The 26,920-nt window shown below is 43.6% G+C and overlaps 1 non-coding gene across 1 annotated transcript; it reads right to left on the reverse strand.

Annotated features, from left to right (window-relative positions):
• Positions 1 to 10,189: 10,189 nt before the first annotated feature.
• Positions 10,190 to 10,319, reverse strand: LOC129483769 (small nucleolar RNA SNORA48). Its single transcript, XR_008658265.1, has one exon. It is a non-coding gene; the product is annotated as a small nucleolar RNA SNORA48 (small nucleolar RNA).
• Positions 10,320 to 26,920: the final 16,601 nt, after the last annotated feature.

Consider the following 26,920-nt stretch of genomic DNA (forward strand, 5'->3'; position numbering starts at 1 on the left):
AAATCGAGAAATGACATCCTGGCATTAATAACACCTTATATTATGAAATGGCTGGGTTGGAGAGAAGCAAAATTGTTTATTCCACTTCACAGTTAAGATAATTGCATTTTGTAGAAAAGGAACGAGATTAGGCACCAGAAGACCTTGGTTTGGAAAGCAGCATTGCTTTCTGACAGCTGTTTGTGGCCTGGGATCAGTCTCTAGAGGATGCACGACTGCCTGCACGTTTTCCTGGGATTGCATCTGTTGGAGAGCACAGCCTCAGGGTCAGCCACTTTTTGGATATTTGTTTCCTGTGTAGCTTTGAGTAACTTACACACCTATATAAACCTCAGTTTCTTCTTTTCTAAAATGTAGGTAAAAAAAATCTATTGAACATGGATATTGTAAAGATTACAGAGTTAGTATACAAATAACATATTTAGTATAACACTTAGACAGAAGTATCAATATTATTACTACCACTGCTACTACTTCGGTGCCTTCCTCATAGATCATTGCTGGGGAGAACCAAGCCTCTTCTACTCTCTCTGTCTCTCTCTTTTGTTGCTAGGGTGAACCAAGCCTCTTCTCTTCTCTCTCTCTCTCTTTTTACTAGGGAGAACCAAGCCTCTTCTCTCTCTCTCTCTCTCTCTCTCATTGCTAGGGAGAACCAAGCCTCATCTCCTCTCTCTCTCTCTCTCTCTTTGCTGGGGACAACCAAGCCTCTTCTCTCTCTCTGTCTCTCTCTCTCTCTCATTGCTAGGGAGAACCAGGTCTCTCTCTCTCTTTCCTTTTTTGCTAGGGAAAGCCAAGCCTCTTCTCTCTCTCTCTCTCTTTCTCTCTCTCTCTCTCTCTCTCATTGCTAGGGAGAACCAGGCCTCTCTCTCCCTCTCTCTTTTTGCTAGGGAGAACCAGCCCTCTTCTTCTTCTTCTCTCTCTCTCTCTTTTGTTGCTAGGGTGAACCAAGCCTCTTCTCTTCTCTCTCTCTCTTTTACTAGGGAGAACCAAGCCTCTTCTCCTCTGTCTCTGTTTCTCTCTCTCTCTCGTTGCTAGGGAAAACCAAACCTCCTCTTCCTCCTTCTTCTTCTTCTTCTCTCTCTCTGTCTCTCTCTTTGCTAGGGACAACCAAGCCTCTTCTCTCTCTCTCTTTCATTGCTAGGGAGAACCAGGCCCCCCACCCCCTCTCCTTTTTCTTTGCTAGGGAGAGCCAAGCTTCTTCTCTCTCTCTCCTGTCTCTCTCTCTTTCTTTTGCTAGGGAGAACCAGGCCTCTCCTCTCCTCCCCTCCCCTCCCCTCTCCTCTCCTTCTCTCTCTCTCTCTCTCTGTCTATCTCTCTCTCTCGTTGCTAGGAAGAACCAAGCCTCTTCTCCTCTCTCCCTGTTTTTGCATAGATTATGACTTCTCTGGGAAAATGGGTAAGAATTTTTCTGTAAGACTATAAAGTTTGACTTTCTATAATTTCTTTCTTTTTTTTTATTACTAGAATCCCTTAAGCTTCTGGGCTAATTCTTCATATAAGCTGCTTTCAGATCTTGTTCTGCTGTTTTTGTCTTCTTTACAGGGAATGATCAAGGAGGCAAAACGCAGAGATCCTCTATTCAGTTGCAAATGGTTCCTTCTATAATTTTATAGAAAGTGATAATGGATAATAGTTTCAGAAGCTTTGATCAGTTTTAATCTATGATGGTATGGATTCATCTCTCGTCTGCGTTATAGCCTGTAGAATGAAAAGACAATTCAAGTATAATTGCTGGTGCTGTCATGGGTGGGTGAGAAGAGTTACTCGAGTATCCTTTTCTCCCATTTAATGGAAGCAAAATGAACCAAAAAAAAATGACAAGGGGCAGAAAGATACACTTTTATTAATAAGATAATTGCTAATGACTACAGTAGCAGTCATTAGGCTGAATTTAGATTCCAACAATGTGTCAAAATGTGTTTTTAGGATGGGTGTGGTGGCTCACGCCTATAACCTAGCACTTTGGGAGGCTGAGGCAGGCAGATCACCTGAAGTCAGGAGTTCAAGACCAGCCTAGCCAACATGGTGAAATCCCGTCTCTACTAAAAATACAAAAAATTAGCCGGGCATGGTGGCGCGCACCTGTAGTCGCAGCTACTTGGGAGGCTGAGGCAGGAGAATCACTTGAACCTGGGAGGTGGAGGTTGCAGGGAGCCGAGATGGTGCCACTGCGCTATAGCCTGGGTGACAAGAGAGAAATTTTGTCTCAAAAAAAAATGTATTTAATTCTTCTTCATTTAGTATATAGAAGGCAAGTGTTTACCCAACTTCTGATGCAGAAACAGCTTTCCTTTCTGGAGAACATTTGGGTCCTGCTCATGTGCTGGGACCATCACACTAGGCCTGACTGCAGGACGCCCCCAGGTGTGGAGCCACCTGGCCCCGGGCCTCAGCCCTCCATGGAGTCCCTGTCTGCACCTCCTGCTCTGTCCCACACCCCAACCTTTGGATTTCCTGGCTGATGTCCCTGCCATGGAGTGTCTGAGAGTGGGAGGCTCCTCATTAACAGAGGAGGTGGAATTAGTAAGGCCAGCCAGATTTTCCCTCTTTGAATGTGAGTAGGGAAACATGGAGAGAAGGATTCAGTCACTTTCAGGAGAAGATACAGAATTGAAGCCGTGAGAATGGCCATGGGCAGTCATAATGGAGCTGGACTTTTGACTTGGGAGAAAAAGCCATTGAGGGACTCAGGCGAGGTGTGCACTTGGGGGCAGTAGGGGTATAATCCACAGAGGGAAGGAAGCAGGGTGGCCGCCGCGCACTAAGATAAACCCCTTCTTCCTGCTGCCTGGGGCCCTCAGCGGCCTGGTTCAGGCACAATTGCCACTCATGCTTTTCTCATAAGGCTCATCTACATAATGATCTGCATTCCTATGAGATTTCCCTTGTTTCCGTGTTTCTCCTTATGATAAAGGCCCTATCTCTGGAGGTAGCTGAAAAACTCTGTTACCCAAATGGTGCAAGTAACACAACAGCCATATTTCCATGCAAGAGTCAGTGCAGAGGTAGCTTTGTCAAAGGGAGGTTCCCTTGCCTTCGGTGTAGATGGCAAGGCCTCATTGCACACTACTATGTTTTCACATCGGCCAGGCGCGGTGGCCTGTATCCCAGCACTTTGGGAGGCCGAGGCGGGCGGATCACGAGGTCAGGAGATCGAGACCATCCTGGCTAACATGGTGAAACATTGTCTCTATTATTAAAAATACAAAAAATTAGCTGGGCATGGTGGCGGGCGCCTGTAGTCCCAGCTACTCGGGAGGCTGAGGCTTTAGGAGAATCGCTTGAACCTGGGAGGTAGAGGTTGCAGTGAGCCAAGATCGCACCATTGCACTTAAAAAAAAAAAAAAGAAAATGAAAAAGAAGGTTCTCACATCTCCTCTTTGGGGTTGAGTTCAATCGGGTCCCATGGGGGCAAGCTGCTTTTACACGAACAAATGACACGCCTGCCAAAGTCTGTGCATTTCCTCAGACTCATCTTCACAGTCTTCCTGTCACGGCCATGAAGCAAGTGTAGATGGCCGAGACATCTTACACTGAATGGACATTGGCTGTTCTTACTCTGACTCGTAGTGCAAGTCTGTAAAAATGTCCTTGCAAACTGAGACTATGCAAAATGATCCTAATAATCAAAGGCATTGCTCTGGGACCTTTAACAAAATTTGTGAAAACATTTAAAAGTTCTCTTATTGCGGGTTATAAATGCATAGGGAAATTAAAAACCAGTAAAACTACTACTTATATAGCATATTGTGATTTGCAACATTAGAAACTTTCAGAATTAAAGTGTTTTACTTGATAGTAAAAAAAAAAAAAAAAGAAAAGAAAACACCTTTCTAAGAAGAGTTTGAGCAGTGCGTGCCTTCTCAGCGTATCCCTTACAGTAGGGAGCGTGCATCTTTTCTAACCCTTGGCGACATGTCATCCTCCTTTCTGTGGGATCACCTCCTGCATTCTATTCCTTTTGTTTTCAGTGAGACTTCCGATAATATAGAAAGTTTGTCAGTTCTTCTGTGGTGTCTTCCTCCTTTTTGTCACAGCCACTTTCTTAATTCATGACAATAAATTCTCCTTCACTCAGTTCCCTGGTTTCATGAAGGTAGTGTCAACATTCCCAAGGTCAGCTATTTCTTTTATAACTCCTCTTTCAACTCAGATGTCACTTCCACCAGGATCCCTTTTTATTGATCTTCGCACTTTCATCTTTTCTGGCCAATCCCTCTTTTGATTACCCATTGTGGTCTTCACTGGAAGGTCTTGGCAACCTTGTTGAAAATCACTTGGCCCAAAACGTGAGGGTTTCTTCCTGGACTCCCATTTCCACCACCTTGGTCTATATGTTTAACCTATGGCAGAATCATCTTCCTAAGTCTTGGCAGGTGGAGTCATTAAGAGCATGGGCTTTGGCCCCCTGCCTCTAACACCATGTGATCTGTAGCATGTCTGTGTGTCTCTCTGAGCAATAGTTTCCTGATTTAGAAGCAACTCCCTAGAGGATGTTTTTGAAAATGAGAAAATCTGTGAAAAGCATTTTGTACTGTGCCTAGAAACACAGCCAATGCCGCCGGATGTGCTGGCTCACGCCAGTAATCCCAGCCCTTTGGGAAGCCAAGGCAGGCACATCACCTGAGGCCGGGAGTTTGAGGTCAGCCTGATCAACACGGAGAAACCCTGTCTCTACTAAAAAAATACAAATAAAAAAATAAAAAATTAGCCGGGCATGGTGGTGCGTGCCTGTAATCCCAGCTGCTGGGGAGGCTGAGGCAGGAGAATCGCTTGAACCATGGAGGCGGAGGTTGTGGTGAGCCGACACTGTGCCAGTGCACTCCAGCCTGGGCAATAAGAGCAAAACTCTGTCAAAAAAAAAAAAAAAAAGAAAGAAAGAAAGAAAGAAAGACCATAGTAAATGCTCAATAAATCAGACTTCTTATTACTGAATCATTGATAACATAGGGCTACAGTTGGCCATTGTCAACAACTTTTCTCCCCCCTGCCTTTGAACACACCACTCAAGTTGCAGGTGACAACTTTTGTAACCTTTTCTCCCTAAAACACATGGTGCAATATTCATTGTGGCTGTTTCATCAGAATGAGATATGTAAATTGTGATGACCCAAAGGGTGACTTATCCCAAAGTGAACCTCCCACGAAAGACCTAGACAGGCTCTAACCCCAGGATAAGCAAGCTGGTAGTACCTGTCTCCTATTCCCCATCAGGGAAAGATAGCGGCTCAGAAGCGTGACACTGTCATTTTGTTCTCTGGCATACAGACAGTTTTCCCTAGCTTTGAGGATGCCTGCTGACTTGCAGATTCTTGGTGTCACCACAGGTTGTGTCTGTTGTGATGGTGAACCTGGTAGTGATTGCCTAGAAGGGGGTGCTTGCCACCTGGCAGGAAACTACTATATGCTTAACCAAGCCAGCTCCATTACCCTCTGTCAAAACACGTAATTGTCAGGTCACTGCACGGACCAGGAAAATGATAGAATCACCTGACAACACACAATTTTTACAAACTTTTTTTTTTTTAACCTCACTTTACAAACAAGTTCTCAGGAGTTCCTTCAGAGGTTAATTTAGAAGAGATTTGCAACTTTATGGTAGGTTTGAAGTTCCCTGTGCAGGGCAGTTTTGCCTTTGTACCAATCTACCATTATAAAATCATAGGTGAAGTTTTATTTTTAGCTACATTCTATTTAATTGGACATTACTCAATCTGGAGGATCAGTAGGAAGTTGCTTCCTTGCTCTTTTCCATCAAAAAACTAAAAATTTAAAGCCAACATCCCTTGATTCATTTTATTCCTTACCCATTTGGTTTAATCAGGAAATATTTCTGACCCAATTATTGAGAATTAAAGATCATATGGTATTTCTGGGCAAAACCTGGCTACTGTATAAAAAGTTTTTAATTGTCCTTAAATTGAAGATAAAATCGATTTTAAAAATAGTATTATAAAATCTATGTGGGGTACAAAAATTATATATAATAAAAATTTATGTTTGGGTACAGTGGCTTGCATCTGTAATTCCAGCACTTTGGGAGGCTGAGATGGGACGATCACTTGAGGCCAGGAGTTTGAGACCAGCCTGAGAAAAATAGCAAGACCCCATCTCTAGAAAAATAAAACCAACTACCTGGGCATGATGGTGGATGCCTGTAGCCCCAGCTACTCAGGAGGCTGAGGTGGGAGGATCACTTGAGCCCAAGAGTTTCAGGCTGCAGCGAGCCATGGATGGAACCACTGCACTCAAGCTTGAGTGACAGAGTGAGACCCTGTCTCTAAGAAATAAATAATAATAACCACAAAAAATTATGTACAGACAACTTGGTTTAAGAAAGAAGAATGTGAGGCCGGTGCAGTGGCTCACGCCTCTAATCCCAGCACTTTGGGAAGCTGAGCTGGGCGGATCACCTGAGGTCAGGAGTTTGAGACCAGCCTGGCCAACATGGTGAAACTCTGTCTCTACTAAAAATACAAAAAATTAGCTGGGCATGGTGGCGCCTGCCTGTAATCCCAGCTACTTTGGAGGCTGAGGGCAGGAGAATTGCTTGAACCCAGGAGGTGGAGGTTGCTGTGAGCTGAGATCACACCACTGCATTCCAGCCTGGGCAATAAGAGCAAAACAGTCTTCAAAAACAAACAAACAAAAACCAAACAAAAAAGCAACAAAACAAACCAACAAACAAAAAAATCAAAGAAAGAAGAAGGTGAACCACACCTGAAAAGTCTTCTAAGAGGCTCTTCTTGCTCTCACCTCATTCCCCTTCCCAGCCCCCAGAGTCAGAGGAAACTCCTGTGCAGAATTGTGTGAATATCATGCTCTTAATTTTATTTGTATCCACAAATAGTGCATTGCTTAGCTTTGCATGTTTTTAACCAATATAAATTCAAGCACACTACTTATATTGTTTGCAATTTCATTTCTTTCCTCAGCTAATTCCTGAGATTCACTGAGGTGTTGTGGGTTGGAATAATTAACTCATTTGTTTTTTCTCTTAAATAGTAGTACTTAAATTAATACATTGTAATACATCCACTGATTCAACTTTTGATGGCTATTTGGACTGTCTTCAGTGTATTTTTCCTTCACACAAAGTGGGGCTATGAATACTTTTATATGTGACTCCTGACATATAAATTGCAAAATGTTTCTAGTTCATACATCTAGCTATGGAGTCGCTTGCCCATAGGTTATGCACATTACCAAATTGCTGACCGTTATAACAATTACACTTGCGCAAGCTGTACCCAGAGGACTGGCTGCTCGTGTTCTTGTTCATGCTTGACATTGTCATAGCTAGTCTGGGACTTGTGAAGCGATAGCACCCGTGGTTTCAGCTTTTGTTTCCCCAGGTACCGGTGAGGCTGAACATCTTTTCGTGTGTTTATTTGTTTATTGACCTCGTGTGCTTTCTTTCTTCCTTCCTTTTTTTTTTTGAGACAGAGTCTCACTCTGTCACCCTGGCTGGAGTGCAGTGGCACAATCTCCACTCATTGCAACCTCCACCTCCCAGGTTCAAGCAATTCTCCTGCCTCCGCCTCCCAAGTAGCTGGGATTACAGGTGCCTGCCACCACACCCGGCTAATTTTTGTATTTAGTAGAGACGGGGTTTCACCGTGTTGGCTAGGCTGGTCTCAAACTCCTGACCTCTGGTGATCCGGCCACCTTGGCTTCCCAAATTGCTGGGATTATAGATGTGAGCCACTGTGCCCGGCCCCCATGTGCTTTCTTTTCCAGGAAATGCCTGACTTGTAAGGAGTTCTTTTGTATTCCAGGTGCTATATCCAGAATATATAAGATGGTGACATATATCGGCCCCATTTTGTGGTGTATGTATGTCTTCATGCCCCTTTGTAGATACATAACCTGTCATGTGATGTATACATTCATTCTCTGTTTGATGTCTTTTAATAATCAGAAGTTCTCAATTGCAATGTATGTATCTCTTCAGGTATATTCTGTAGAGTGTGTGTATGTGTGCATGTTTTGTCAACCTGTCCTCTGTCATAAATGTGTTCTCATACATGGTCTTTTAAAAGACTTATATTTTGCTCTTTACATTTAATTACCTTTAATCTACCTGCCTCTGACTTTCAATGTGTGTGTGTGTGTGTGTGGTGTGAAGTAGAGGTTCAGTTAATTTTTTTTTTTATCAAATGCAGCATTTATTTCCCAGTGGTCTGCAGCGCTGACTGTGGTAAGTCGGGGTTCTGGGTATGGCTGAGTCTGATTCTAGGCTATGCACTCTATTCCACTTGTCATGTTGTAAGTCCCTCATCAGTCTCCCTGCCTGGCTCTCCTACTTTGGGAATGTCAAGGACATCCTTGGCCATTGCTCTTTTCTGTAATTTTAGAATCAGCTTGTCAAGATCAGGCATGTGGCTCACATCTGTAATCCCAGCGCTTTGGGAGACCGAAGTGGGAAGATTGCTCGAGGCTAGGAGTTCAAGACAAGCCTGGTAGCATAGCGAGATCTTGTCTCTACCAAAAATAAAAAATGTAGCCAGGCATGATGGCAGACACTTGTGTTCCCAGCTACTCTGGAAGGTGAGGAGGGAGGGTCACTTGAGCTTAGGATGTCTAGCCTGCAGTGAGCCATGATCGTGCCACTACACTCCAGCCTGGACTACAGAGCAAGACCCTGTTTCAAAACAACAACAACAAACCCAGCTCCTCAAAATCTACATTAAAAAGAGAAAATTGCTGGAATTTTGATAGGCATTGCATTATATGTGTAGATCAATTTGGGAAAAATGGACATGTTTATGATATTGAGAACTCAAATTTACAAACATCTATTTGTTGGGGTTTTAAAAAATATCTTTCAAAAAAGTGTTCTAACATTTTTCATAAAGATCTCAGACATCCTTTGTTAAAATTATTCCTGAGTATTTCTTATTTTTGAGACTTTTTAAATTTTTTTTTATTTTTTGTTTTTTTATTATTATACTTTAGGTTTTAGGGTACATGTGCACAATGTGCAGGTTTGTTACATATGTATCCATGTGCCATGTTGTTTTGCTGCACCCAATTTTTGAGACTATTGTATCTTCATGAAAAGCATGTTCTCTTTGTCACTGGTGTATAGAAACTCAATCAATTTTTGTATCTTGCTTTTCATTCCAGGAGCCTTGCTAAATGCTCTTGAATAATGTCAGTTTTGCTTGTTCCTTTTCATTCCTCAAATATTTTCTCCCTCTTTTGTTGCCTAAGTCCTCCAGCACAATTTTAAATAGTAATAGTAGTAATGGGCATTCTGCTCTTGTTATTCACCTTTAAAAAAAAAAGCGTTCAGCATTTTATATTATGTAAAATATTCTCTGTGGGGTTTTGATAAATTTACTTTTTCTAAACATTGTAGAAGATTACTTTTCTGGTTTGTTGTTTTAATACATTAATTGATTTTATGATTTTATTCAATCTTGCCTTCCTGGAATGAACTCAAATTGTTCAGGACACGTTATCTTTTATTGATGCCTGGGATTTGACTCTAATTTCCCTTTCTTATGCTGTTTCTCTCTGATTTTGGCTTCTTAAGGTTATGGTAAAATTATAAAATGAATTGGAAGCATTCTCTTTCTCTAGAATTTGGAAATCCCAGAGTCTGAGTTTGGTAAATATTCAGAAGAGCTCAAATCATGTTTTCTCTTTGATGGAACGCCTTTTTTTTTTTGAGACAGAGTCTTACTCTGTCACCCATGCTGGAGTGTAATGGCGTGATCTTGGCTCACTGCAACCTCCACCTCCCGGGTTCAAGTAATTCTCCTGCCTCAGCCTCCTAAGTAGCTGGGATTACAGGTGCCTGCCACTGCTCACGTATTTTTAGTAGAGATGTGGTTTCGCCATGTTGGCCAAGCTGGTCTCGAACTCCTGACCTCAGGTGATTCACCCACCAAGGCCTCCCAAAGTGCTGGGATTACAGACATGAGCCACCGTGCCCCACCGGTCTTTGATGGGAAACTTTTAACTACTGACCCAGTTACTTGAGAAATCATATAACTATTCATACTTTCTATGTCTTTTTTATTAACTGGCAACCTCTATTTTTCTATAAATGTGTATTTCCTTTAGCTTTTCAAGTTTATTTATCTAAAGCTGTTGCTAATATCTTTTTACTTTTTAAATCCCTGTAGGACAAGAGCTATACCATCTTTTCTATTTTTTTTAAAAAATTTCTTCCAGCAATTGATATGTCCAAGGCATGAACATGGGCATAGACCAGGAGCCAGGCTGGGATGAGCAGGCGGTTTCTTCATCCCTAGCTGGTATGAGATGGGTACCACCAGCCAGGCCCCTCTCTCCCCAGATCAGGGGCACCTTTTCCATTTCTAGTGTTTCTTTGTGCCTTCTTTTATTTTTCCTTATTCAATATAGACAGATTTTCTTTTTCATTAGTCTTTCAAAAGAACTAACTTTTGCCTTTTGTTTTGCTTTGTTTTTTGAAACAGAGTTTTGCCCTGTTGCCTGGCTGGAGTGCAATGGCACCATCACTGCAACCTTACCCTTTCAGGCTCAAGTGACCCTCTCACCTCAGCCACCTCTCACCGAGTAGCTGGAAATACAAGTGCACCATTATGCCTGGCTAATTCTGTGTGTGTGTGTGTGGGTGGGTATAGATGGGCTTTTGCTGTGTTGCCCAGGCTGGTCTTGGAACTCCTGGACTCAAGCAAGCCTCCTGCTTTGGCTTCCCTCAGTATTGGGATTACTGGCAAGAGCCACTGTATCCAGTCTTGCCTTATGATGTTGCCTGATTATATTGTGTGATTATAATCTTTTTTATATTCTTCTGGTTTTTTTGTGTCGTTGTTGTTTTGTTTTTTTTTTCCCATAGAATCTGGCTCTGGTGTCCAGACTGGAATGCAGTGGCATGATCTTGGCTCATTGCAACCTCCACCTCCCGGGCTCAAGTGATTCTTGTGCCTCAGCCTCCCAAGTATCCATAATTACTGGCACACACCACCACACCCAGCTAATTTTTGTATTTTTTGTAGAGATGGGGTTTTGCTGTGTTAGTCAGGCTGGTCTCAAACTCCTGGCCTCAAGTGATCCCCCCGCTTCAGCCTCCCAAACTACTGGGATTACAGGTGTGAGCCACTGTGCTGGGCCTATTGTGTTATTATATTCTATTTCATGGATTTCCACTCTTTTCTACTTCTTTTTTTTTCTATTTTTGTCAGTTTGATTCTGCTGTTAGTTTTCTGCCTTCTTGATTTAATTCTGTAGCTCATTAATATTAATCTTCTTTTCTAATATAACCATATAACACTGTAAATGTTACTCTAAAAATTGATTTAGCTACATCCGACAAGTTTGATATGTGATTTTTATTATAATTTAGCTCTAAATGTTTTCTAATTTTCATTGATTTATTATTTTATGAGTTATCTAGAAGAGTATTTTATACTTTCCAAATATTTGTGGTTTGTCTAGCTATCTTTTTGTAACAATTGCATTTTGTGGTGGCCAATGTGATTTGTATGACACCAACCTTTTGGAATTTGTTGAGACTAGCTAATTGCCCACTATTTGGTCAATAAATGAATTTTGTGCTTGAAAAGAATAAGTACTTTATAGTAGTTAGGTATTTTATACATGTCCTTCTTATTTTTTTATTCAAATGCTCTATTGCCTGGTTGTTTATTTTTATCTCTTCGATCTATCATCACTGAAAAAGGTATGTTAACACCTGTTACTATGGTCTATTTATCCATTTCTCCCTGTAATGAAGTTAACTTGGCTTAATATATTTTGAGGCTATGTTATTAATTACATATAAGTTTACAGTTATTATACCTTTTGGTTTATTTGGATATCTTTGCATTATTTAATGATCCTCTTTCTCTCTTGTGATGCTTTTCGTTTTCAAAATGTATTTGTTCTGATTTTTTGTTTGTTTGTTTTATTGAGATGGAGTCTCACTCTGTCGCCCAGGCTGGAGTGCAGTTCACTGCAACCTCTGCCTTCCAGGTTCAAGCGATTGTTGTGCCTCAGCCTCCCAAGTAGCTGGGACAACAGGCATGCACTACCATGCCTGGCAAATTTTTGTATTTTTAGTACAGGTGGGGTTTCACCATGTTGGCCAGGCTGGTCTTGAACTTCTGACCTCAAGTTATCCACCCACTTCAGCCTCCCAAAGTGCTGAGATTACAGGCATAAGCCACCATGTTCTGATAGTAATACAGCTATTCCAGCTAATATGAATGGCCCTGTCACTTTGTGCTCCAATTTCTCTATCTATCTCCAAAATGGGTAGAATAAGACAACCAACCTCACAAGGTTGTTCATTCATTCATTTCTTCATCAACTTAATGCATATTTATTAAGCACCCACTATGTGTCAGGAATTGTTTCGTGCTTGAGAGAAACAGTTGCAAACAAAAATCTCTGGCTTTGTGGAACTTAGATTTCAGTATGGATTATTGTTAGAATTAATTGAGTGAATATTAATACATAAAGTGTTTAGAATAATACCTGGCCCATAGTGAGTATCTATTATAATTATTATTACTTTTCTGCATGTTTATTCCTAATATGTATATGCCAGTATATGTTGTTGTGTTTTGGATATATTCCTTAAATTGCATATAGTTGGATTTTGTTATTTAACCAGCCGGATATTCTTTAGCATTTAATTTATCATTAGTTTGGTACATTTATTCCATTTCCATTTATCTTTTTTTGTTGCTATTGTTGAGACAGAGTCTCGCTCTGTCACCCAGGCTGTAGTGCAGTGGCAAGATCTCAGCTCACCGCAACCTTCACCTCCCAGGTTCAAGTGATTCTTCCACCTCAGCCTCCCAAGTAGCTGAGATTACAGGCATGTGCCACCACGCCTGGCTAATTTTTTGTATTTTTAGTAGAGACGGGGTTTTGCTATGTTGGTCAGGCTAATCTCAAACTCCTGGCCTCAAGTGATTTACCTGCCACAGCCTCCCAAAGTGCTCGGATTACAGGCATGAGCCACCATGCCCAGTCCCATTTATCATTATTATTAATAAATTTGGGTTGATTTTTACTATTTTCCTTAAGCTTTCTTGGTTTCTTCTCTTTCTTTTGGACTATTTTTTTCTTATTCTGTATATATTTCCCCTATAACAGTTAGGAAGTTATACATCTTTATTTCTTCCTTGAGCGACTACTACTCCAGTTACTGCTGTTTCATAACAAACATCCCCTAGTCAGTGGGGTAAAATAATAAGAATTAGTGGCTCACTGATGGTGCAGGTCAGAAATTTGGACAGGCAGGGCCCAGTGGGGATGACTGGTCTTTCTTCTCTGTTGTCTGGAGCCATAGCTGGGAATACCTGAAAGGCTGTGGCCAGAATCATCAAGAGACATCTTCACTCACACCTGCCCTGCAGGCGGGACTGACTGACAGGCTCGGCTCAGCGGGGGCTGGCCACCAGAACTCCTACATGGACCTTCCTACAGGGCTTGGCTTTTCACAGCACAGCAGCTGGGTTCCAGGAGAGAGTGACCCTAGAAGAGGAGGGCAGTGCATTGCTTTCTCAGCCCAGAAGTCTTCACAACATCATTCCACCACATCCTTTGATGACAAGAAAATCAGAGTCTAGCCCAGGTTCAAGGCAAAGGGAATTAGACTCCACTTTTGGAAGGACACGTGAGATGAGAAATATTGTTGCAGCTATCTTTGGAAAACAAAGTCCAGCACAATTACCTTAGAAATTCTAGCCTAACTTATTAAAACCTAAAGTTCACATCTTTATTTTCATCCTAAACAACACAACTCAGTTTTTCTGACTTTTGTGCTGTGATTAATTTGCCACCTATTTTGATTTTACCTTTGATCTTGTAGTTTTAAAATCTCGCAGTGTTATTGTTGTTTTACAAATGAATATTTATATTTTATGACATTTAATACTTCTTTTGCTCTTCAATTCATATATCTCTGACCATCTATTAGAAATTCCTTTAGTTATGGTCTGTAGGTGGCAAAATTGCTCAGTGGTAGATTTGAAAATATCTTTATTTCTTCTTTGTTTTGAAAGATATTTGTTCCAGTGTATAAAATTCCCTCTGCACATAGACGATGTTATGTTACTGTCTAGGAGTAGGCTCCTTTTAATTTATTCTGGGTGGGATTCATTGGTTTTCCTCATCCTGTGGATTGTGGTCTTTAATCAATTCTGGAAAATTCTCAGAATTATCTTTTAAAATATTGCCTTGATCTCATTTTCTCTCTCCTTTTCTTACTGAACTCTGATATGTTAATACTTCTCCTGGTTTCCACCTATATCTTGACTCGTCTTTACATGTCCTATTTCTTCATGTCTTCGTAATACATTCTGAATAATTTCTTCAGATCCAAGTCTCAGGTCACAAATTCTCTAGCCTAATGTTAAACTTTATTTTTAGTTTATATATTTTTTATTTCTACAAATTTGAGTAGATTCTTTTTCAGACCTGATTGTTTAATAAAGTCTCTTGCTCCTTATTTGTGTATTCAGTTCTTTTAGTTCTTTAAACATAATATGCTGGTCTTTTTTTAATTTTAAATTTTTGTGGGTACATAGTAGGTGTATCAGCTGGTTTATTTATTTTTTTTTTTAGATGAAGTCTTGCTCTGTTTCCCAAGCTGGAGTGCAATGGCATAATCTCAGCTCACTGCAATCTCTGCCTCCCAGGTTCAAGCGATTCTCCTGCCTCAGCCTCCCGAGTAGCTGGGACTACAGGCGCCCGCCACCATGCCCGGCTAATTTTTGCATTTTTAGTAGAGACAGGGTTTCACTACGTTGGCCAGGCTGGTCTCGAACTCCTGATCTCATGATCAACCCGCCTTGTCCTCCCAAAGTTCTGGAATTACAGGTGTGAGCCACTGTGCCTGGCTGAGCTGGTCTATTTTTAATTCCAGGTCTGATTTGCCCAATGTATGAATTTTTTACATGTCTAACTTTTCTGTTATCCACAGGAATGATTTGATGCCTGCCTCTGTTGGTCCTTCTGCCGCCGAGCACCAGGGCACTATCAACTTGAGGTTTTTCTGACCACCTGAGTAATTCAAATTCGAGTTGAAAACTCTCCTGAGGGCTGGCTGGTGATTATGAATTATCAGCAAGAATGTTTTTCCATTGTATTCAGTGCTCAGGATTGATGCGGCTAGTCCTACGGACAGTGAGTACATTTCCAGTCCACTGGAACACCCCAGGAAAAGCTCCTCCCTGTCCTGCATGGGTGGAGAGGCTGTGTCCCAGGTCCCCATGTAGGCCGGCTCTGTGCTTTTCCCTGCACCATCGGCCCTGGAATCCAAGGCTGGAGATCCCTGGGTTTGCCAGATGCCCTCAAGGCAAAACCAGCTCGTCTCCTGGGTTCCAACTTTCACTGGAGTTTTGGTCGCTGAATCTTTTGCTTCATTTGCCAAATTATTGCTACCTGTAAAAATATCTCTCCCACATTTTTTTTCGGCAGTTTTAGTTGTTTTCAGCTGGGCGATCTGCCACGGTATCTAGACTGCCTTATTGTACCAATGTAAATTTAGGAAGACTGCTGGGAAAACAGTCAGCAAGCCTTAGTTTCTTATGAGAACGGAATTTTAAAGTACAATTGGCCCTCCATATCTGTGGGTTCTGCATCCACTGATTCAATTACAGACTAAAAATAGTCATAAATGAAAATAAAGTGTAATAGGACAATAAAACATAACAAAAGTAAAAATATAGTATAACAACTATTTGCATAGCATTTATATTGCATTAGGTATTGTAAGTTTTCCATGGATGACATAAAGTATATGAGAGCATGTGTGTAGTTTATGCACAAATGCTACATCATTCTACATAAAGAGCTTGGGCATCTGCAGATTTCGGTACGCGCTAGGGTCCTGGAAACAATCCTCCCTCGATACTGAGGGATGACTGTCTACATTAAATTTTAATAGGTGATGCAGCATTTCCTACTGTCTGTCTTCCCATTCATAATGGTCCATGACAGTAATAACCATCGTTTGCAAATAAGAGAGACGACGCTGGGTGTTAATCATTTTTAAAATAACTTCTTATGTGGCCTGCTCTATGTTTGCCTACATGGAGAGGGATATCATTGGCTGGAAGTGTTTGACAGGTAGACGATTCTTATGAACTCTGAGTTTGTAGGTTTGTCTTGTTAAATGCTCTTAGTAGGTCACATTTGTAATTAGCTAGAACTTTCTGTTTTATGTCTAAAAAAGTCCTTCGATAATTGCACTTGGAGTAAAGGTTTGCATTTTTTTAAAAATTGAGATCATGGAAAAACATACCAATTGCAAGAGTTGTATAAAGTCGGATTGACTGAAATTTACCTCACAACTAAAAATAACTAATTTCTTTACCAAAAGTAGCCCACCTATTTGTATTTTTTTTTTTTTTTTTTTTTTTTGAGACGGAGTCTTGCTCTGTCGCCCAGGCTGGAGTGCAGTGGCACAGTCTCGGCTCACTGCAAGCTCCACCTCCCAGGTTCACGACATTCTCCTGCCTCAGCCTCTCCAAGTAGTTGGGACTACAGGCGCCCGCCACCACGCCCGGCTAATTTTTTGTATTTTTAGTAGAGACGGGGTTTCACTGTGGTCTCGATCTCCTGACCTCGTCATCCGCCCGCCTCGGCCTCCCAAAGTGCTGGGATTACAAGCTTACAAGCGTGAGCCACCGCGCCCGGCCCTATTTGTATTTTATTATTTCCTGTTTCTGTATAACTACATACAAACATAATAAACATACTAAATATAATAAATTAGTAAACACATAACCATAATAAAATTAATGACAGTTTACTGCCATATGCTGCGTAGGAGTAACAGATGCATCTGCCCAACCTTGTTCTTTTTTTTTTTCCTTTTCGCCCAAAAACTACTTGAAAATTAATCATATCAAAACAAGAGCATCCATGAACCAACTTCTGAGAATTGCTGTTGCTGAGAAAGGCCTAGTGAGCCCCTGGTTCCTCAGGCCACCTTCCTCTTCCTCCCATTGCCAAGGGCCCCTGTCACCCTGTCTGCTTTCTCCTGCCTGGCACTCTGTCACCTCCCGTGGAGGCCCCACGTGTTCCTCTGAGGGCGGCTGCGGCCCTTCCAGTATTATCCACATCTGCCATTATTGCTGGGTCTTGCTCTCTGACAAAGGGGCTACAGCGCTCCTTCCTGGTACACATGCAGCCCTCCTGACCTTGCTCAAGGACTGCACCTCAACAGGGAACCTGCTCTCATCTGGTTATCACCTTGGCATAGGTAGCTCAAGAGAGATGTTCAGCCCCAAGCCTCATGGCTGACTAACCCTGTGGAACTTACAGTTTAAAGACAGGGATCCCTGGATTCTGTCTCTGCCTCTGCACGTGCGTCTGTGCAGGCATCCGGGCTGACCGGCCAGCTTCCTGCCGGTGGAGGTGGGAGGCATACGCTCCTTCTGCACCCCCAAAGCCTACCTGCTACAGAGTTACTTGCTGTCACACACCGAGATGCTGGCTAAGGGAGGAGAGCTACTCCAATCAAACAAAGCTAAGGAAGACAGCACACAAACTGGCAAGAAATTCCTGAGGCTTGCTACTTCCTGTGATGGGGACAAATTCAAATAATACAGCTTTGAGAGAAAGGTGCTACATGGAACATGGGGTGCCTGCTGTGAATTGCTTTTAGAGGTGAAGCGAGTAGATTCACACAGTGAGACATCTACAGGAGGGACAGGCGGACCCCCCACCATCATGTGGTGGAGGGGCCCGAGCTGAAGCAGCCCCGCAGGGAGTTGGTGTTGCCGGGGGGAAACGAACGTGGGAAAGAAAAATCCTGCCACTCAAAAGATGGTGATCCCTGTCTCAACAAGCCCTCACCTATCCTTGCCAAAGCAGCAGCTATTGGTTTGATGTCACTGTTGCACTCTTTCAATGACCTAAAGCAGCAACTTCTGAATGTGTAATGAAAAACAAGCAGTGCAGCTAAACAGCTTCTGGTTTCTAGAGTCTCTACAATTGAATTAGGCTATCCGCTCTTTGAGCCTGGTTGCTACCCTGTGTGCTTCGTGCTCCACATACTCCAAATGCAGGACAGAGCAGGATAACTCCATGCTGCTGGGACTGAACTATGCACATCATGGAGAACAGATGACTGGCTGCTTCGTCGTTGTTGGAGACAGAGTTTGGCTCTGTCACCCAGGCTGGAGCGCAGTGGCAGCATCTTGGCTCACTGCAACCTCCGCCTCCTGGTCTCAAGCAATTTTCTTGCCTCAACCAGAGTAGCTGGGATTACAGGTATCGGCCAACATGTCTGGCTAATTTTCTGTATTTTAGTAGAGGCAGGTTTTCACCATGTTGCCCAGGCTGCTTTCAAAACTCCTGAGCTCAGGTAATCTGCCCTCCTCGGCCTCCCAAAGTGCTAGGATTACAGGCATGAGGCACCGTGCCCAGCCAGAACCCTGGCTCTTAATCATCGATCAGACAGAACCAATTCAAGGATTCAGTGAGTTGCCCAGGTTGTTTACACGGACATGCAATGCTTGGGAATACATGGTGTGAAATGCAGATTTGCCAAAGTGAGCAGAAACCACCCCAGTTCCACATTAAGATCTTCACAAGCGAGATGGGATAGCAGTCTGTAGTTTTAAAAAGCAGATGCACATTTTTTTTAGATTTGAATAAATACACATTTTGGAAAACACAAGCAACAGGGCTGGGCTGCATCTTAAAACATGATATAACTCTGAGCACAATTAACATTGGCCGTTTCTGGTTTGAAAGCTTTGCCGTCATGCTCAAACAAGTGCAGTGGAGTGTGCACACTCTCAGCCTCTCCGACACATACACTAATGCACATTCGGGTCCACTCCCGGGAACACATTCAGGCTCGTGAACACATACTGTGTCCCGCCATGAAATTCCGGGCAATGGTTGGTCGTGCTGACTTCAATAACAAAGCTGCCAATCCTCGCACACGTTACAGCTCTTCCCGATGGCCTAGCCAGAGCCTGTTGCTCCGGATGTTCAGATGTGTCCACATTTTCTTCCTTCTGGTGGGTTCAAGGTCTTACTGACTTCACGAGCTGAACTGCAGACCTTCGCAGTGAGTGCTACAGCTCTTAAAGGTGGCGCCTCTGGTAGCACCTCCGGAGTTGTTCCTTTCTCCCAGTGAGTTTGTAGTCTCACTAGCTTCCATAGGGAAGCTGCAGACCTCCCTGGCAACTGTTACAGCTCTTAAAACTATTGCAGACTCAAACAGTGAACAGCAGCAAGATTCATTGCGAAAACCAAAAGAACACACTTTCCACACCGTGGAAGGTGACCCAGGGAGCTTGCCACTGCTAGCTTGGGTGGCCAGCTTTTATTCCCTTATTTGGCCCCACCCACATCCTGCTGATTGGTCCACGTTACAGAGTGCTGATTGGCCTGTTTTTACAGAGTGCTGATTGGTGTGCTTACAAACCTCTAGCTAGACACAAAGCTCTGATTGGTGTGTTTACAATCCTTTAGCTAGACAGAAAAGTTCCCCAAGTCCCCACCCGACCAAGAAGCCAAGTTGGCTTCACCTCTCAATACTCACGTTCACACTCTGGCGCTCTCCGACCTGAGGCCAGGCAGCATCCCTAGCAGCATGATTCCAAGCACAGTCTGTGCAAGCCAGCCAGCAACACTGTGGGGGCACCAACTGTGTACCACGCATTGGGCTAAGAGCCAGGGAGATAGTGTTGCATGGAATAGAAGTGGTTTATCTGTGGCCTAACAGAATTGCAGGGAGGACAAGCATTAAAGAAAGGGTGACAAGTAATCAAATGTATCCTTACAAGTATGTGACAGGCCAGCACGGCGCACGTGGGAATGAATTCAAGAGTGTGGGGAAGGTTTCCCCCAGAACGTACAAGGTCTTGGTGCCTCCATAAAAAGCGAGTGTAGAGATTTGAGGGGGACTTGAATAGTACTGGACAGTCCCAGGATAGCCTTGGCCAACCTGCTATCTCCCCACTTTACTTCTTGCCTGTGGTTGTCAGAATAAGTGTAGCGTGTGCTGGGAATGCAATATCCCAAGACAGAGAGAAACTGCCCAGAACAGCCGGGCCTTGTTCCTGCCCCTCCTAGGGAAGGTGGCATCTTGGGGAGGGACTGTCTAAGACAGCCCAGGCTTAGTTCCTCTCTCTCCTGGAAGCAGCACGTCCTTCAAAGCTGTCAAAATAAAAACTTCAGCTAGACGAATTAAATTGAAAGGAATTTAATTGAGCAATGAACAATTTGCGAATCGGGCAGGCCCCAGAATCACAGCAGATTCAGAGAGACTCCAGGGTGCCTCGTGGTCAGAACAGGTTTATAGACAAAAAAGGAAGTGAGAACAGAAATCAGCAGTGAGGAACAGAAACAGCTGGACTGGTTACAGGTCGGCGCCTTGTTTGAATAGTTTGAACACGCAGCAGTCCGTGAGTGGTTGAACTATGGCTGCTGGGATTGGCCAAGACTCACGTATTGTTACAAGTGCATACTCTTAAGTTAGGTTTTCAGTCTTATCTGCCTATTAAGCTAGGTTACAGTTCATCCACAAGGACTCAAATGTAGAAGTATGGAGTCCTCCTCAGGCCATATTTAGTTTGCTTTAGCAAAGCTTTTCTAGAACCCAGGGTGGGCTGCCTGCCAGGTTTCCTCAGGTGTGGTGGAAGCGGGACATGTGAAGTCGAGACTCCATCTGCTCTGGGAAGGCTTCTTGAGACTTGGGGGACCAGCTCACAGTGGAGCCTAGGCTTCTTTCGTCCCCTGCTCCCTATCTGTGAATAATAAACCTGTTTCCTATAACCCATTGTGAGTGTGTTCTGTCTCACTGGTCTCGGGCAGTTGGTAGCATTGCGCTCCAGGGAGCAGAATTGCTTGGATTCCTGTTTCTGATGGTTGCTCTCCTCCATACAGTGGAGTCCTCCCTTGGGATTGGATTGGTTGTTGGTGAACCTTCATAAATAGGGAGTGGACAGAGGAAGGGGCTGGAGGGAGATCATAGCTGAAGTGGTAGCCCCGGGGATTCCCACTGCTGGAAGGCTGGTGGTGGTGGCAGATGCAGCCTGTGTGATGAATGGCAGCCACGATGCCCACCGCCCCGTGCTTTGATTTTGTGAGTTGCCATCACCTAATGCCTCATCGCAGGACACCTTTCTTCTGCAAACAATGGCATCCTCCAGCTGTGTGGTGGGACTGGGAGGTCCTAAAAGCTGTGTGTTGAATACTTACTGATGTGACAGCTGACCACTGTGGTTGGGAGGTGTCCTTTCTCTCAGTGAGAATAATTTGAGAATAATCAAAGCCTGCTTGAAAGGTGTGCACATTGAATGAATAAATCTGCCTTCATTCATGGCTCAGCTATACACTCAACTGTAAGGTACGAGGCAATTTATGTTTCTGCCTTCAAGCAACTTTGCCTGGTAAAGCAGATTGGTATGTGAACATGGTCCCAATCCATTTTGTGCGGCTATAACTGAATGCCACAGACTGGATAATTTATAAAAAAAGGAAACTTATTTCTTACAATTCTGGAGGTTTGGAAGTGCCAGGTTGAGGGGCTTCATCTGGTAAGGGCCTTCTTGCCATGTCATCTCATGGCAGAAGGTGGAAGAGCAAGAGAGTACTCACTGCAAGAGAGGGGGAGGGTCTGAATTCAACCGTTTTTGTCAGGAACCCACTACCATAATAATGAACCCACCTCCATCATGATGCAATGAATCCATCAGACGGCAGAGCCCTCATGACCTAATCACTTCCTAAGTCCCCACTTCTCAACACTGTTGCACTAGGAGTTACAGTTCCAACACAGGACCTCTGGGGGACACATTCCAACCACAGCAACCGGTTTACAAATAACCCTTTTGTCTATGTGCTGGGTCTTCAGAGGCACTCAGGAATGTATTATATTTATGGATGAGTATACATTATTTTCAGAAATGGGTAATTGTGACAACATGTGGAATTAATAGAGCTGAATTTAGGCAACATGCAGAAGAAGAGCCCTGGAATGAGAGGTCACAGCGTGCTATGATGGAGTCAAGGGTTTTCTATTATGGCAGGTTTCATTTTTTATGCTTTTCTTCTCATCTGAAATTCCTTGGTTATCAGATACTGCACCTGGCACATTTGAAGGTTTGCTTGAAGGTGGTGGCCAGTAACTACCTGCCAGAAGAAGAAATGTGAGCCCTCTTCCCAGGCTAAAGGAAAAAAATCATTCATTAGTCATCGTTTCATTCGCCATGCAGCTCCCACAGGCCAGGGGTGTGCTAGCAGCTGGTCACACAGTCAAGCAGGTTGTGGGCTGTTTTCTGGCATCTCAGAGTCTGGGGGGAGTCAGACACACCCTCTGGACTCTACCAGTAGAGAGAAGAGCAAAAACAGAGAGGCAGCTTACAGACAGAAGAGGAATGGAGAGGATTAGGGGAAGAAAACAATGATCTGGAACATGAGGGATAGGCAGGAGACCACCAGAGAGAAAAGGGAGAAGGGCGTGCTGGGCAGAAGGAACAGCACAGGCAAAGGTGCAGAGGTAGGAGACACCAAGGAATGCAGGGAAGGCATGAAAGGCAGCCAAAGACCTGACTGTACAGACCTTAAGGAAGTGACCTTGGGCCGGGCACGGTGACTCACGCCTGTCATCCCAGCGCTGTGGGAGGCCGAGGTGGGTGGATCACCTGAAGTCAGGAGTGCAAGACCAGCCTGGCCAACATGGCAAAACCCCGTATCTACTAAAAATACAAAAATTAGCCGGGCATGGTGGTGGGTCCCTGTAATCCCAGCTACTTGGGAAGCTGAAGCAGGAGAATTGCTTGAACCCGGGAGGCAGAGGTTTCAGTGAGCCGAGATGGTGCACTACAGCCTGAGCAACAGAGTGAGGCTACATCTCAAAAAACAAACAAACAAAAAACAACACAACCTCTGCAGCAGCACAGCAGAAGGAGGAGTGGTTTTGCCCAAAAATCAGGAGAGCATAACCTGAATCATCAACCAAAGGGAAAGGAGAGAGTAGCTTAAAGAAGTGGCTCAGAGAAAAAAACAAGGCTGGGAAAGAACCTGAACATGGAGGACTTGGGAGATGAACACACTGAGGAGACCAGTGAAGTTTGTCACTGAGTGACTGGGTGTTCAACAGTATCATTAACAGTGTAGGAGACACACAGGAGCATGATTCAGCTTTGGACTTGCAGAGCCTGAAGGACGTACACTACGTTAGAGTTACAGCGACTGGGTTAGGAGTAGAAATGCATTCCTTAAACCTAAGTGAATGAAGTCTCTTGAACCATTAGGGGACTCAGACCTCACTGACTCTGGTTCCAAGTTCTAGATGTATTTGATGTCCTGAGTGAGGTAATCCAATTCCCAGGGTGCCAATTCGGCTTAGATGGAATTTGACTTTTTGCCATAGATGGACATTGGTCACAACTCTTTAAGCCTTTTGTCATCCAAAACACTACCAAGATGGCTAAATAGTAGGAAGGAAACACTCGCCCAGGCTGGAGTGCAATGGCATCTTTATTGATGACACTGGTTTGCAAGCCAGGAGGAGAAAGTCTCCAGCATGGACTGAAGTGCTCTCTCTTTGAAGACTGGATGGACAGTTTGAGTTTTATGCCTCACAGGGTATTCATTACACAACAGAGTCAAACATATTCAGCAGGTTTGGAGGGAAAGCTGTACATATTTATGGGTATTATGTACATATTTATGCACATGCAGAATAGGTAACATATTTATATGCTAAATGAATACACATATACTTACACATGTATATATGCATGCAATATGTATACATATTAACATACGAATGTACATATCCATATATATACATACATAATATATGTAACATACATCCCATGTTCACTTTGGAGTGGAGTTTTTGCATTAAAATGAGGTGGAATTTGGGGCTTTATGTCAAAAGGTGAACTATAGAACACAGAGACAGTTTGTGCTCAGCCACTATAAGCTGTTGAAACTGGCTTGAGTTCCATAGTTGCTTTTCAGAAAAGAATGCTTGTGGCCGGGCGCGGTGGCTCAGGCCTGTAATCCCAGCACTTTGGGAGGCCGAGGTGGGCGGATCACAAGGTCAGGAGATTGAGACCATCCTGGCTAACACGGTGAAACTAAAAATAGAAAAATTAGCAGGGCATGATGGTGGGTGCCTGTGGTCCCTGCTACTCGGAAGGCTGAGGCAGGAGAATGGTGTGAACCCAGGAGGCGGAGCTTGCAGTGAGCTGAGATCGCGCCACTGCACACCAGCTTGGGCGACAGAGCCAGACTCCATCTCAAAAAAAAAAAAAAAAGAATGCTTATAAGGGGCCGATTCTCTTTTCAGTCAGGGCTGTAGTGGTCTGGGTTGTAAATCAGCCCAATAATTCCTTTTGCTGGAGAGTTTAGCAAGGGTGTGGTTTTTCTTGTAGCTGTAAGAATTTAGAGATTTGCCAATGCCAGCCAGGTGCTGAACTTCCATTTGTAAGTAACTTTTTTTTTTTTTTGAGATGGAGTCTCACTCTGTAGCTCAGGCTAGAGTGCAGTGGTGCGATCTTGGCTCACAGCCAGCTCCACCTCCCAGGTTCATGCCATTCTCCTGCCTCAGCCTCCTGGGTAGCTGGGACTACAGGTGCCTGCCACCACACCTGGCTAATTTGGGTTGGTATTTTTTTTTTTTTTTTTTTTTTGTATTTTTAGTAGAGACAGGGTTTCACCGTGTTAGCTAGGATGATGTCAATCTCCTGACCTCGTGATTCACCCGCCTTGGCCTCCAAAGTGCTAGGATTACAGGCATGAGCCACCACGACTGGCCTGTATGTAACTTTGTTTCATTAACTTTAGGGTCCATCTTAGTTGGTAAATCATAGGGGGTCAAAGCTGTCTTTTTGTGCTGAATCAGTTCCTAGTTGAAGGTTACAAGACCAGCTGAGTCACTGTCTTTGTATGGGTTACCAGTCCAGGTGGCCACAGCTGGTCCATCAAAATGCAAGGTCCAAAAGACACCTCACACACCAGTTCTAGGTTTAAAAATAGTGATGTTCCCTACAGGAGGTTGCAATCTTGCAACCTTTGCAAGACTCCTGAACCACAATTCTAACCTTGTGTCTAATTTGTTAGTTTTTTTTTTTTTTTTTACCATTTTATTTTATTTTTTTTAATTTTATTATTATTTTTTTGAGACAGAGTCTCGCTCAGTTGCCCAGGCTGGAGTGCAGTGGCGCAATCTCGGCTCACTGCAAGCTCCTCCTCCCAGGTTCACACCATTCTCCTGCCTCAGCCTCTCCGAGTAGCTGGGACTACAGGCGCCCGCCACTATGCCCGGCTAATTTTTTGGTATTTTTAGTAGAGACGGGGTTTCACCGTGGTCTCAATCTCCTGACCTCGTGATCCGCCCGCCTCGGCCTCCCAAAGTGCTGAGATTACAAGCGTGAGCCACCGCGCCCAGCCTAATTTGTTAGTTTTACAAAGGTAGTTTCAGTCCCAGAGCAAGGAGGTGGTAAGTTTTAGGAAGGGGATGTTGTCATCTTTGTTTCAAAGTTACACTATAAACTAAATTCATCTGAAAGTTAGTTTGGCGTATGCCCAGGAATGAGCAAGGACATTCTGTGAGGTTAGAAGTAGGGTGAAATCAGCGATGCCCCATTTCTCTCACTGCCAGAATTTTTCCATGTGAGACTTCCCTCACTGTCAAAGGTGGTTTCATAATGGTCTAGAATGTCACAACTGTTGTGCTGAACCCATACTGACTCCCATAAGGATGGCACTATGTCTGAGAGGTCAAAGAAGAGGTCCAGAGACAATAAGTGAGTCATGGGGTTTATCTGAAGAATTTACACACACACAGGGACAGTCCAGTGGCAGTGGGCTGCACTGGAGAACTGCTACTGTTTCTAAAAAGCATGCAGTTTATACCACATTTTCACTTAGCACCTTCCACCTAGCCACCTCCACCTGGCAACCTCATTTTACCCAAAACAAAGAGCCTCAATCCTCTGCATGGCCTGCTTTCCAAAGGATGGGCCAGGGATTCGGACATCCTTCATGGACAAGGAAAGACTCTCCAGATCTGCTACTCTTGGATTCCTTAGCTTGGGACAAGGTACACACATTCTTCTTAGCCACAGGGTCATTCTCGGGGTAAAGTAATTGCTGTCAGGTGCGTCTGCCATACAACATCCCGGTAGCTGTGCTGACAAGGTCATTTAGCCATAGGTTCTGATCCATTGCATCTGCTGGGATGAGGCAAGGTGAAGTTGGCTGAGCGGTACAGAAAGGGAGTGATTGTTGCTGCAGGAGGGTCACAAGGTGGCTTGCTCTGAGTAGTATCCCAGTGTGTCCACTGAGCCTGGCAGGTGCTCAGGAAACATTAGAGGAGCTGGACTCAGATGACACGGCCCATCAGCAGCACAGTCTCCGGCCTCAGGCTCTGTCATTCCTTCTTGTTTTCTTTCTTTTCCTTTATCATTGTAAAAGTAATACGTGCTCAATAAAGGGATTTAGTAAATAGAGAAAAGTGGGGAGAAAAGAATCATGTGATCCATTTCCATTCCATGTTTCTTGTTTCTTGTTTCTTTTTTCTTTTCTTTTCTTTTTTTTTTTTGAGACGGGAGTCTTGCTCTGTCACCCAGGCTGGAGTGCAATGGCATGATCTTGGCTCACTGCAACCTCCGCCTCCCAGGTTCAAGTGATTCTCCTGCCTCAGCCTCCTGAGTAGCTGGGATTACAGGCACCCACCACACCTGGCTAATTTTTGTATTTTTAGTAGAGATGGGGTTTCACCATGTTGGCCAAGCTGATCTTGAACTACTAACCTCAGGTAATCCACCCAACTTGGCCTCGAAAAGTGCTGGGATTACAGGCATGAGCCACCACATCTGGCCTTTCAGTGTTTTTTTAAAAATTAATTTTTAAACAAGATGGTTAAAAATGTGCAGTTTATACTATTTTATTTCTTAATTTTATTACTTAACAGTGTATCCGATGT

Source organism: Symphalangus syndactylus, chromosome 5 (assembly GCF_028878055.3).
Source record: "Symphalangus syndactylus isolate Jambi chromosome 5, NHGRI_mSymSyn1-v2.1_pri, whole genome shotgun sequence".
In the NCBI taxonomy this organism is placed as follows: Eukaryota; Metazoa; Chordata; class Mammalia; order Primates; family Hylobatidae; genus Symphalangus; species Symphalangus syndactylus.